The sequence below is a fragment of the Leptonychotes weddellii genome, chromosome 4, assembly GCF_054177405.1.
Source record: "Leptonychotes weddellii isolate Sample4059 chromosome 4, ASM5417740v2, whole genome shotgun sequence".
NCBI classification, from domain to species: Eukaryota; Metazoa; Chordata; class Mammalia; order Carnivora; family Phocidae; genus Leptonychotes; species Leptonychotes weddellii.
In genome coordinates this window covers 117,024,737-117,038,853 of record NC_138372.1, presented here as the reverse complement: position 1 = coordinate 117,038,853, position 14,117 = coordinate 117,024,737, and the positions used below count along the sequence as shown (strand labels likewise).

Genomic DNA, 14,117 nt, shown 5'->3' with positions numbered 1-14,117 from the left:
GGGCCAGTGAATCTTTATCAGTAAAATGGGGGAGATTGTCGTGCCTAATCTAGGATTTTGATGAAGATGTTAGGTGTTTAGAGCAGTTCTGGCTCAAAGTACAAGTAAATACTATTTACCACTTACTGTAATTTGAGCACCTAGCAGGGTCGTACAAAGGAAAAGAGCCTATGCTTTCATGTGTCGGTCTAATTGGTAAGCTAGACATAACACAAATAGTGTGAGATAAGTGCTACAGGGATGTCTAGGATGTGTCAGCTTTTTGGGGTGTCTGGGAACCACCTGTAGGGGAAGACTGACAACATTCTGCCCCCACTGCTTTCCTTTACAGATTGGTATCGAACCAGGCAAAACATTGCTTTCATACGGTTGTCTCCCTTTGCTTGGGTAAAACTTTTTAAGGCCAACCTTTTAGTCCTTTCAACCTAGTATTTTATATGGAGTAGGCACTAGGTTTTTGTTTCCTATTGCTGTTGTAAGAAATTACAAACTTGAGTGATTTAAAACACAGATTTATTGTCTTTAACAATTTCAGAGGTAAGGAGTCCTAAATTGGTTTTCCTGAGCTAAGTCAGGGTGTCATCAGGCCTGCCTTCCTGCCCTCTGAAGGCTCTACAGGAGAATTCATTTTTTTTTTTTTTCCAGTTTCTGCAAACCACTTGTATTTCTTGGCTTATAGCCCCTTCTTCCATCTTTGAAGTCTAAGGACCCTTGTGATCAAATTGAGCCACCCAGATAATCCAGGATAATCTCTCCATCTCAAATTCCTTAATTTAAGTACATCAGCAAAGTTCCTACCTAGTAGTCCCTACTGTAGGCAGCATATTCCAGGAATAATGGCAGGGAAATGTTAGGGAGGGCCATTCTTTGATCTTTAATTTATAGTTCCCAGCTATATTTGTTCTTGTTTCTCAAAAATGACAAGCTTCTAATGTAGGGTCTTGGCCCTTGTAATCTTGTGTTTGAAACACAAGGCCCTCGGGTCTGTGTATTTCACTTCTTAATTCTGGAAAAATGTCTTTTCTGACACATCTCTTAATATAACCCTGTATTTTTCACAGCATCTCTTACTTCTGGAAATACTTTTTCCATTTGTTCTTGTTGCTTTTCACAGCCACTCCTCAAGGTTTTGAGAATATGTACTGAAACTGCTATAAGGTTTGAGTGTTTGCCTTCTCTGTTCTAGCCCTAGAATAATGCCTGGTGCATTGCAGTCCTTATGTTTTTGATTGAGTGAATCAAGCCTCTTAAGAGCAATAGGAATTTAAATTTTTGATTTTCCAGTTGCTGGCACATTGTCCTTGGTGAATGGTAAGAGGAGTTGGCAGCACTGTGGTGGGTTCATGGAGATTGTATGTATGTATGTATGTATACACATATTACTGTAAAAGACTCAAAGATGAGTTTTATTGTGTAGAAATCTATTATGTGAAAATAGAACAGCATGTTAGGGGAATATAGGAGATGGTTCATGCTGTGCAGATTGGGAAATTTCACAAAGGAGGTAGAATTTGGACAACTGGTGATAGAACAGCTAGTGTCAAGAGTTGGGAGGCAGTGTCACTGGCAGTTGTGATAGCTCAGGATATGACAGCAGACTCAAAAGCAGACCATTTAATAATAAACATTTGATCACGCATCGACTGCTAGTGTACACTTAATCTACATAGTCCTTGGTTGGTTCTCCACTTTGAGAGCAATCCCAGAACCGATTGATTGGGGGGATGGGTCCCAGGCCTTTCTCTTTAAATTCTCCATGTCATTTTTAATGTGCAGCCTATTCTATTAGGTAAGTATACCACTATCTCCATTTTTTAGATGAGGGGTTAACTTTCCGTCCCCCAGGATCACACAAGTGGTGGGGCAAGTATTAGGTTCCAGATCTAATTTGAGTTTTCTTAACCAGAGAAGCTAGGAAATATGAGTGTGGAGCTTGATGAAAACAGAAAGTGTGTTTGAGAGCAGCTTCAGTTTGGTCGGATCTGAAACCATCGTTCCTAGGGCTAAACTTGCAGCCCTATTTGGGGTCATGAAATGGAGGCAGAGGGTTTAGAACATAATTGGGCAAAAGTATAGATGCTAAGGTCCTACCGCACAAGTCAGGGTGCTAGGCTTATTTACTGGGGAGGGGACACGCACCTAACCTTTCGCCAAAGAACCTAGACAAAGGAGACAGAACATGGAATTCGGGCGGGCATGGTGAGGGAACTCGGGGATGACTATGTCACTTAACCTAAGATTGGGTAGGCAGGTATTGCTGGGCTGTTTGAAAGTTCCAGACTCATCAATACTCTGGAGAACCTGGTTAGTTTGAATCTTAAAAATGCAATCCAGAGAATTGAACGTCAACCCTGTCTAACTGCCCACTACCCACCCTACAGGCGCATGGCGCAACTTTCGTGCCCCACTGAACTTGTGCCACGTCTGACTCCCGGACACCCAACCTCATTTCAGCACCCTCCCATCCCCCCCCCCGTAGCAGTGACCCCAAAGGCGGTGGCGCCTATACTAGTTGTCGAGTGAGTCCTAAGCGGCCTTCTAGCCGCCCAGGCGCCTTCCTGGCGCGGCACCCTAACCGTCGGTCCCTGCCGTGGGAAGACTGCGGCAGGTGACCGCGCGCGGAAGGCGGTCCGGCAGCTCCGGAAGCTCCCGGCGCCTGGCAACGCGCGCGCGTCGGGAGGGCAGGGCTGCAGCCACCGGAGCCGCTCGCCGGGCCGGGCGGGGCTGAGCGGCGGGCGTGCCGCGCCGCGCTCTCGAGCGTCGCCGGGCTGCTGGCAGCCGAGCATGTTCGCCCCGAGAGCGGCGCCCGTACGAGCGCCAGGCCGCCCTCCCTGCCCTGCCCTGCCGCCGCAGCCAGCCCCGCGCCCCGGCCAGCCTGGGCCGGGGGCTCGGCTCGGCTGCGGGCCGCCCCTGGCTCCCGCGCTGTCCGCTGCCCCCGTTGACCCCGCTGCCGGAGCCTCAGACCTGGGCACCACCGCCACGGTCCAGGCACTCGAAGAAGCCCCTCTCCTCCGAGGTGGAGCTGCGGGGACAGTGAGTGCGGGTGGTCTCCGGAGGACCCCCGGCCTAGCGGGAGCGGGGTGGGGGGGTAGGGTGGGGCGGAGGCCAGGGGACCTTGCAGGGGCAGAGCTGAAGGGGAGGTGGGGCCGAGAGGTCCGCTGGTCAGGCCCCCTTCCAGGCAGGGGAAACTAGCCCAGTGAGGCACATGGATCACTCCAAGGATTCTCTTGACTCACTTTGAGGGGAGCTGCCGGGCGGGGTCGGGTGAAGCAGAGAGATGGGAACGAATCCCGAACTCGAGGGGAGCTGCCGGGCGGGGTCGGGTGAAGCAGAGAGATGGGAACGAGTCCCGGACTCGAGGACCTGCCTGCCGGATCTGTATGTTTCCGCACTCCTCAAGCTGGGTCAGGCTAGCACGCGCATCCCTGCGTCAAGTGGACACGCCCTTACAGGGCCTCCCTCCAACCTGCCCAGGGTTTAAACTGAAGCGGGGTGTGGGCTAGGTGTTTCCCCTCTACCTTTGACTGCCACTGTACCTCACTTTTGCACCCAGCCATGTGGAGCAGGACTTGGGACACTGACCGTGTTAATTAGCTCTGGCTCCGTTTTCACAGCCAATTTAGCTTTGTGCCATTTCTGATTTACCTATAGTTTGTGTGTTTATTACTTTTTTCATGAGGGGTTACAAATACTAGAAAAGATTTGTGTAATACAGGTAGTCTGTTCTATTGTATGGGTCATTCAACCCCTACAGCTTTTGGGGGGCCATAGACATGAAAACTGGAGCCTCCGTCTAGAGAAATGCAACTTTGCAACCATTTTCAGGGTATTGTACTCTCTGAAGCACAAGAATCCCTGCTCTTCCATCTTCATTGGCTTTTTATCTACATTGCTAATGGTGAGTTTAAATCCTCTGTTACAGAGACGTTTCTTCAAAAATACTTTTGACATTTCTTTTTTTACATTTTTAAAATTACATTATAACACATTAGTAGTTCTCATTCAAACAGAAGAATATAGAGTTAGAAGTGAAAGCCCTCTCTTTACCTTTTTCTCCTTTCTTTCTAAATCTTCTTAGAGTTTATTTAGTGTTTATCCTTCTACTCTTTTTTCATTTGTTTTTTTTTATCATCATTGGAATCATATCTGGATTCTTTTGAGAAATTGTCTTTTTCACTTAAAAGGATGTGACAAATAACTTCATATCAGTTTACTTAGGTCTGCATTGATATGGTAGATGTATCATACAGATGTATGACCATATGGTATGGATGTATTGTAATTTATGTAACCATCCTCATTAAGATTGGTTCCAGTTTTTCCTTATTGCAAACAATGCAACAATGAACATTCTTATACATGGGAACAGTTCTATAAAATGAATTCCTTGAAGCAGAATTGCGGGGTCAGGTGTATGTGAAAAATTTTTGATAGAATCTTGTGTTCTGAAAAGTCTTTACTGATTTACATTTCCATCAACAGGCTGTGTTGAGAAAAATCTGTCTTTATTATTATTTAAAACAGCTTCCACTCACTGAGTATTTATTATATGTCCAGCACCATGCTGAATATTTTACATGCATTTTGAAATTGAATCCTCACTAACCCTGTGAGAATCGGAGGCACTGTTATTTTCTTCATGACCCTATGGTTATGCAGGTATTGAAGGGCAGAATCAAGATTAGAATCCAGGCTCATTTTACTCCGATGAATAAAATGTGTTCTTTGTTGGGTGGGAATTCCTGGTCAGTAATTGGGAATTGTATTTCATTGGGTTCTTTGAGGATTAAGTGAGATTGTGCTTTTGGTGTTGCTGTGTTATTAGTAGTTTCTTCCACTACCAACTTCTATAGAATTGGACACGGTCCAGTGCTTCCCGTGATTCTGGTTCCTCTGTATTCTCTGCCTCTCCAGTCACCTCTCAGCCTCTTCTTTATCTTCCTGCTTTGTGGACATTTTAAGGAAATCTGGCTTTCTTCTCCCTCTCAAGTCTTCTTTGGCAACTTTAATCCAGTCTCTGGCCTTAATTCTCACTAGTGAATAGATGACTCTTAAAATTTCTTCTCCCAAACGAAGCTACGGTCCTCAATTCCTACAGCTTAAATTCAGGTTCTATAGCTCCACCTGGATGTCCTCCATTCATTTTATCTAAAACCGAGCTTTTTGTTTCTCTCCACCCCCAGACTAGCAATTTCCCTTTGAATGTAATTCATCATTCTCTTAGTCACCCTAGTTCGCAGTCTCAGGCATCTTTGACTCTTTTTTCTTTGCTGAACCTCCTAAATTCAATCAACTGTTGTATTCTGACTGCTGCTACTCTAATTTAAGCACTCTGGACTATTAGTATTGTAGTGGCTTCTTAACTTGGTTCCAATCTCTGCCAGATTAATCTTCCTAAAGCATACCTGTGAATGTGCCACACCTTGGTTCAAAACCCATGTCAGTGTCTTCCCGTTGCTCAAAGAAGTAAGTGCAAACCACTTTGGCTAGCATTCAGATTTGTCTGTGATCTCGCCCCAAACTGTCATTTCGTTATCTCTCACAGCGCCCTTATCTGAAGCCCACTCCATTCTCCGTGGCAACTTTCACATCTATATCTTTTCCTGGAATGCCTATACCCGCATTTCTGCCTGTCTAAATTCTATTCATCATTTTCTGGCTTCTTCCAAGTCTTTTTTGAACTTCCATGTGAAAATAACATCTGCCTTCTTTTAACTCCCCTGATGTGAGACATCGCTCCCTCCTTGGGCTGTAAGGTCACACTTTGCCTTATATTACAGTTGTGTGAGTGGCTGCTCTTTTTCCTTTTGCATTGGAAATTCTGTAAAGGCAGAATCTCTGTTTAGTTCTTCACATCTTCATCTAAATCTCTGTTTAGTTCTTCAGATATGAAGATTTGCACATAGTACATGCTTAGTGAATGTATTTGAGTAAGTGAGCTAATAATCACCCTTGGGAATAAAAAATTGCATCTATTAGTCTTTTCCTAGCTGTAATGACAAATGGACCTCAACATCTTAGTGACTTAACGTGTAACAGTTTCTTTCTTGCTCACGTAACAATTCCAAAGCAGATAGTCCTGGTCAGCAGGCAGCTTTCTCCCAATTGGTTGTAGGACCAGGCTCTACCATTCATTAACACTTTCCTATTACTGTAGCAAGGAGAAGATCGGAAAAAGCAGACTTGCTTCTTAAAGGCGTTACACATTACACTCACTCACGTTCCAATCACGGGGAGGTAGGCATTTCTTAGGAACACTGTATTCTCTGGAGGAGCAAGAATTTTAGTAAACATTTAGCCTACTGACCGTCACAGTCAATTTCTACTTATGAAAACCCATGGGACTTGGCTTGAACATCCCTCGCTGAAAAACAAAAGCAAAACTCCTACTTCCCCCATCTGGCTAGGTTAGCAAACCCTCTGTTATACACAGAATTAAAACATACCTTTATCGCTAATATTTATCATAGTGAACTCTAATTATTTGTTTACTTTGTTCCCCCCCAACATACTGTACGCTTTTGCATCTTCATCATTTTTGTATTTCAGCTCCTAGCACAATGACCTGCATTATGGATAAGTAAATAACTAGCTTTCTCAATTTATCCACAACTTGTCTTTCTGTTCACTTGATAACTATTTTGCTTTAAACAAAGCTAAAAATAAAGATAATCTTACCAACTGCTCTTTGATGTTTGGGTTATTTTCAGCCTTTTTTCTTTTCTATTATAAAAAAATACAGGATTTGACATCCCTGAAGATAAATATTTGTATGTATCAATGATTATTCCTTTAGGATAAATTCCTGGAAGTGGACTTGCTGGGTCAAAAGTATATAAAATTATTAGGACATATATATTGCCAAATTGCTTTCTGGACATATGATACTGATATATACAGTGAAACCTTATGAGAGTGCCTATTTTCCTTGAACCTCATCTTACATTGTCTAGTATTAAAGAAAAATCCTTGCCATTTTGATTGGCAAAATCATAGCTCATTATATTATTTTGCTTTTATTTGAGAACTAGTGAGGATGAACTTTTATTGGTCATTTGTATTTTTTTTCTGGAATGAATTATCTGTCCTTTAATAAATACATTTTCTATAGGGTTCTCTCTTTTTTATTTTTAAGTATCTTTATATATAAAAGGAATTAAAAGCATCAGTTTTTTATGTCCTCATTTGAAAAGTTATGGGAACTTCTGGATGGTGTGGCAGAAGAAGCTGACATGGATGGGACTCCATTCTACTTTGGTATATTTCATATGCCGGGTAAAATATAATAAGATAATTTATGGAAATGTGGCTGAGCTAGGGACCAAGAGAAGGAAATCCCCAGGTGCCAGAAATGAAGGAACATTCACATAGGAAGCCACTGTTGAGCATCTGCCGAAAGCTGGAAGTCACAAAGGCGTACTGTTTCCAATTACTATGACTGCATCACAAATTTCTCCAAAACTTAGTCGTGGCAAACAACCATTTATTGTGCTCTGTGGGTCAGGAATTCGGACAGCGCACAGCAAGGACAGCTTGGCTCTGCTTCACAATGTCTGGGGCCTTGGATGGAAGAATCACAAGCTTGGGGCTGGAATCACCTGCAGGCTCATTCATTCCCATGTCTGGTGGTTGATGCTGGCTGTGGACTGAGACCTTAGCTGTGGATGTCAGCTGGATCCTTAGTATGGGGTGGCTTCTTCCTGTCACCCGGCTTCCTCACAAAATGGTGGCTGGATTTCATAGGTGAGTATCCCAAGAGAGAGCCAGTTGTATCGCCTTTTATGCCCTAGCCTTGGAAATCACACAGTGTCACTTCTAAGGCACTTTATTTACTCAGGAAGTTAGTTTCCGGGAGAGGGAACACAGACCTCACTTCTTGAAGGAGTGTCAATATCACATTGAAGGAAGAACATGTAGGAATGGATATATATTAGTTCATCCTTCTTTGAAAAATACAACCTGCTACAGACACTGAGGTGATAATAGAAAAATATGCCCCCATTGGCCTGAGGAGACTGCAAGGAAGCTTGCCATCCACTTGGACTATGGCAGGAAAAGGGTTAGCTGTTAAACCCGGCACATAGACTCTGCACAGCTTCATACACATACAGCTCAAGTCTGGGGTCTGAATTCACATGACTGCATGCTTTGGGGACCACCATCCAAGAAACTGACATACCAACTGCTCTGGCACCTCCAAAACCCAGGGCCAAGCAGAGACCAATAGAAAAGTCCGTATAGCAAAGTTTCCAGAGCTCAGGGAGTACTGGACTCCCATAGGTAGCAATCTCTCTGAAGATGAGCTCACAGTCAAAGTGTACAAATTATATGAGGAAATGAACACAAGGAGACTTGGCAGATGCAGCGAGTGGGGGATGAGTACCACAAAACTGAATAGAACATCATGGGAAAATATTTAAATTTGTACTATGCAAGGAGACGAAGGGTATGGAAAGCAAAAGGCAAGAACAGGTCAGTATGAAGAAAAACAGGAGAGTTCTAGGGGTGCATCTTTCCCCTGAAAGGAAAAGAGGAAGAGAGGAAAAGGCATTGAGTCAAGCTGTACCTCTCGTACCTAGCCATTAGTTGATTCTTGGCCTAGGGTAATAATCATGATGATTATAATAATAGCAGCCATCATTTGTCTCTGTGTGTAAAGCTACCTTATTGCAGTCTGAACTGAAGATTCTTGTTTGAGAATTAAAGCAGCATACTAGGCATTTAGCTAGATGCTTGTCTTAAATCACCATCAAACTTCATAATAACTCTGTAAGACAGAGCTTATTAGTTCCCTAGGTAGGGAGACTGAGGCACAGAAAGGTTAACAAGAAAATAAATATTTTGTCCCACCCAGGAATGGGCGACAGGAAAGGGGAAGTAACAAAGGGCTCTGGGATGTATAGGTGGATGGGATGTATTGTAGGTGCCATTGCTCCTATATTTCTTCATTTCTCAATTCACAGCCTGGGGTTTCTTAACTTAGGGACTGCTTCCATGTAATTCTTCCTGTGAATTGAATATTTAAACACAAACGGGCAAATTGGCTGCTTATGAATTTTAGGATATGGGAAGTCCCCTATTGTCCAGATGGGAAATTTGTCTATAGCTTTTAAAATTGTTTTTCCTAATATTTTACATGCTTAGTTTTAATTTTGTTAGAGCTCAATTTTAATACTTCTTTAATCACTTTCCTTTGTCCATTTCTCCTTTCCATTAAGAGAGTTTGATAAATTAATACTCTTGTTGTTCCTTGTTGTATAACATTAGAGGCAAACCATTTAATAACCCTGCTAGACCTTAGTTGTTTAATTAAAAAATTCAGAGATCAGTTCTCTTACAGGCCTATAAACCAGCAATTTCTGTTGTACTCAGACATGAAAACAACATTAATCTCCTTGGCCATCTCCATCAGAGCTCTTGGGTGACCAGGTGCATTTTCAACGAGCAGTCATATTTTGAAAGGAATCTTTTTCCTGAGCAGTAGGTCTCAACAGTGGGCTTAAAATATTCAGTAAACCATGTTATACACAGGTGTGCTGTCATCCAGGCTTTGTTGTTTCACTTACAGAGCACAGGCAGAGTGGATTTTAGCATAAATCTGAAGGGCTCTAGGATTTGGGGGATGGTCAATGAGCATTGGCTTCCAATGAAAGTCACCAGCTGCATTAGTCCCTGATAAGGGAGTCAGCCTGTCCTTTGAAGCTTTGAAGCCAGGCACTGATTTCTCCTCTCACCTCATCTAGTCCTAGATGGCATCCTCTCCCAGTAGAAGACTGTTTCATCTCCACTGAAGATCTGTTGTTTAGTGTAGCCACCCTCGTTAATTACCTTAGCTGGATCTTCTGGAGAACTTAACTGCAGTTTGTATATCAGCACTTGCTGCTTCACCTTGCACTTTCATGTTGCGGTGATGGCTTCTTTCCTTAGCGCTCACGAACCAGCCTCTGCCAGCTTTCGGCTTTTCTTCTGCAGCTTCCTCACCTCCCTCAGCCTTCATAGAATTGAAGAGAGTCAAGGCCTTGCTCTATATTTGGCTTAAGGGACTGTTGTGGCTGGTTTGATCTTCTATCCAGACCTCTCAGACTTTCTCCATGTCAGCAATAAGACTATTTCACTTTCTTACCATAAGTGTGTTCACTGGATTAGCACTCTTAATTTCCTTCAGGAACTTCCCCTTGCATTTAAACTTGGCTGTTTGGCACACGAGGACTAGCTTTCAACCTGTCTCAGCTTTTGACTTGCCTTCCTTACTAAGTGTAATCATTTCTAATGAAAGACATGTGACTCTTCACTTGAAAAATTAGAGGCCATTGTAGGGTTATTAATTGGCTTAATTTTGGTATTGTTGTGTCTCAGGGAATAGAGAGGCCCGGGGAGAGGGAGAGGGGTGGAGGAACAGCTGGTCAGTGGAGCAGTGAGAATACACGCAACACTTACTGATTAAGTTCGCTATCTTATATGGGCACGCTTCATTGCACATCAAAACAGTTACAGTAGTAACATCACAGACTACTGATCACAGATCACCATGACAAATATGACAATGAAAAAGTTTGAAATATTGCAAGAATTAGCAAAATGTGACAGATGTGAAATGAACAAATGCTGTCAGAAAAATTGCACTAAGAGACTTGCTCCACGCAGGGTTGCCACAAACCTTCAATTTGTAAAAAAACAAAAAACCCAAAAAAACACACAAAGAAATCCTCAAACCACCCCCCCCAAGCCACCAACAACAAAACAATTATCTGTGAAGTGCAATAAAGCAAAGCACAGTAAAACAAGGTATGCCTGTACATATATATATATATATATATTTAATACATTTCAATTCATTGCAGTTAATGTTTTTATTAATGTTTATAACTCTCATTATTGGTCAGCTTGGAGTCTTTTTAAGTTGATGACTACCATGGTTATAGTCTTCATTGATAGATTACTAGATCTCTGGAATGACAAAATGTTCTAGGCTCATCTTGGACATTTCCTTCGACAGATCTGGAATCAGCTATTTCTGGTTGGTTTTTGTGGTTTTCTTTTTCTTTCTTTTTTTTTTTTTAACTTTAGTTATTAGGTTTAGTAAACAGAGCTAGGAAACACTTTTTTTTTTTTTTGGGTCTTTTTTCTTTTTTAGATCAAAGTCTTATACTTCCAATTGGGGCGCCTGGGTGGCTCAGTTGGTTAAACGACTGCCTTCAGCTCAGGTCATGATCCTGGAGTCCCTGGATCGAGTCCCGCATCGGGCTCCCTGCTCGGCAGGGAGTCTGCTTCTCCCTCTGACCCTCCCCCCTCTCATGTGCTCTCTCTCTCTCATTCTCTCTGTCTCAGATAAATAAATAAAATCTTTAAAAAAAAAAAAAGTCTTATACTTCCAATTCATAGTTAGGACTTCAAAGTCTTTGTTTACTCTTTATTGCTGTGAAATCTGTATCTTTTTCTCTCTCAATGAAAACTCTGGTTCCCATCAATGCCAGTACGAATGTTCATTTACTCAATCAGCTATCTTGAACTATAGATAGTATGTGTTCAGGGCAATGGAGCAGTAGAGTAGAGAAGTAGGTGGGGTCTCTGATAGCTTAGAACCAGACTTGAGGTGTCTGGCCAGGCTTTTATTTGAGGGCAAATCTTGTTTAAGCACATATTTTGGATTTTCTGTCCTTTGAAGCCCAAATAATACAGGGAAGTACCAGGGATTTCCAATTTTTAAATGATTAGTATATGGTAAATGCATTTAATACCAAAATCTTACTGAATTTATTATTGTCTTTGATACAGAAGGCTTTTCAGAATATTTTTCTCCCTCAAATATTACCCAGAATATCAATAGTTATTATTGTGCTGTAGAATTGTGTAGGTCTCAATTGTTGTATATTATCCTTTTTTTGATTTTAGAAATTGGTTTTAAGAGAGTGAATACATTTTTATTCCACTTATTTAAATGGAATTTTAAAAATTACCTCCAACACATATTTTATTTAGGCTGTGATGTAGGGTTATGTATTGAATTTTGCCCCCCCCCCAATTAATACATTGGAGTCCTAACCCCAACCTCAGAATGTGACCTTACTTGGAGGTAATTGAGTTAATATGAGGTCATTAGAGTGGACCTTAACCTAATTTGACCAGTGGCAAATTAAGTAAAATACATAATTATTCTTCTGTGTCCATGTTTAGAATAAAAGTAATGGCTATCATGAGGACATATTTATTTCCCATGGGACATAGAAACTATCTTTTTTTTAGGCACAAATGCATATTATCATGGTAATAATTTTTAAAATTTTTATTTTTTTTGTGGCAAGAGCACTTACCATGAGATTTACCCTCTTAACATATGTTTAGGTGTTCAATCCAGTATTGTTGTCTATAGGTACAATGTTGAAGAGCAGATCTCTAGAACTTACTTGTCTTGAAACTTTATACTCACTAATTAGCAACTCCCTGTTTCCTCCTCCCTCCAGCCCCTGGAAACCACCATTTTATGCTTCTATGAGTTTGACTGTTTTGGATACCTCATATAGTTGGAATCTTCAGTATTTGTCCTTCTGTGATTGGCTTATTTCACTCAGCATAGTGTCCTCAAGGTGCATCCATGTCATTACATATTTCAGGATTGTGTTCTTTTTCTATAGATGATTAATATCTCACTGTATATCTATACCACATTTTCTTTATTCATTCATCTGTTGATGGACATTTAGATTGTTTTCACATCTTGGCCATCGTGAAAAGTGCCACAGTGAATATGGGTGTGCTGGTGTCTTTTCGAGATTCTGATTTCAGTTCTTTTGGATAAATACCCAGAAGTGGGATTGCTGGATCATATGGTAGTTCTATTTTTACTTTTTTGAGGAACCTCCATACTTTTTTCCATAGTGCTGCACCATTTTGTATTTCCACCAATAGTGTATAAGAGTTCCAATTTCTCTACCCTCATCAACACTTGTCTTTTTTTTGTGTGTGTGTGGTTTAGGTTTTATTTCATCATCATAAACTGAACTCTGCAATCCAGCTAGACCTGGGGATAAAGAACCTTGGAGCCCGCAGAACTGCAGCAAGAGCACAGAGATTCTGGGGTATTTCGAGCAGGTGGGGGTAGAGGGGCGCTTTCCCGAGCTACAGAAGGAATGGTCTGGTAGTTAAGATAAAACACAAGTCAGATTTATTAGATCTGTCCACAGTCAGCAATGGTGATCTTCTTGCTGGTCTTGCCATTCCTGGACCCAAAGCACTCCAAGGCCTCCACGATGTTCATGCCTTCTTTGACCTTGCCGAAGACCACATGCTTGCAATCCAACCACTTGGTCTTGGCAGTGCAGATGAAGAACTGGGAACCATTCGTGTTGGGTCCAGCATTGGCCAGGGACAGGATGCCAGGACCCATGTGCTTCAGGATGAAATTCTCATCATCAAACTTCTCCCCATAGATGGACTTGCCTCCAGTGCCCTTATGGCATGTGAAGTAACCCCCCCCCCCGGCACATAAATCCTGGAATATTCCTGTGAAATCAGGAAACTTTATAACCAAATCCTTTCTCCCCAGTGCTCAGGGCAGGAAGTTCTCTGCTGTCTTTGGAACTTTGTCTGCAAACAGCTCGAAGGAGACGCGGCCCAAGGGCTTGCCGTCCACAGTGATGTCGAAGAACACGGTGGGATTGACCATGGCTGGGCATTGTGGGCGGCTCCAGGGCAGCCGCGTCTGCCCAACACTTGTCTTTTAAAAAAAATTTTATAAGAGCCATCATAACAGGTGTGAGGTGATATCTCACTGTGGTTTTGATTTGCATTGCCCCAATGGTTAATGACATTGAACATCTTTTTAAAAAATTTTTATTTAAATTCTAGTTAAACATATAGTGCAATAATTGGTTTTAGGAGTAGAATTCGGTGATTCATCACTTACATACAACACCCAGTGCTCATTACTTCAAGTGCCCTCCTTAATACCCATCACCCATCTAGCCCACCCCCCACCCACTTCCCTCCATCACCCCAGTTTGTTCTCTATCATTAAGAGTCTCTTATGGGTTGTTTCCCTCTCTCTTTTTACTCTCCCCCCATGTTCATCTATTTCATTTCTTAAATTCCACAGATGAGTGAAATCATATGGTATTTGT

The 14,117-nt window shown here is 42.1% G+C and overlaps 1 pseudogene; it reads right to left on the bottom strand.

The window, feature by feature from the left end:
- Positions 1–12,943: 12,943 nt before the first annotated feature.
- LOC102749035 (peptidyl-prolyl cis-trans isomerase A pseudogene) lies at positions 12,944–13,695 on the bottom strand (annotated as a pseudogene).
- Between the last annotated feature and the right edge of the window lie 422 nt (positions 13,696–14,117).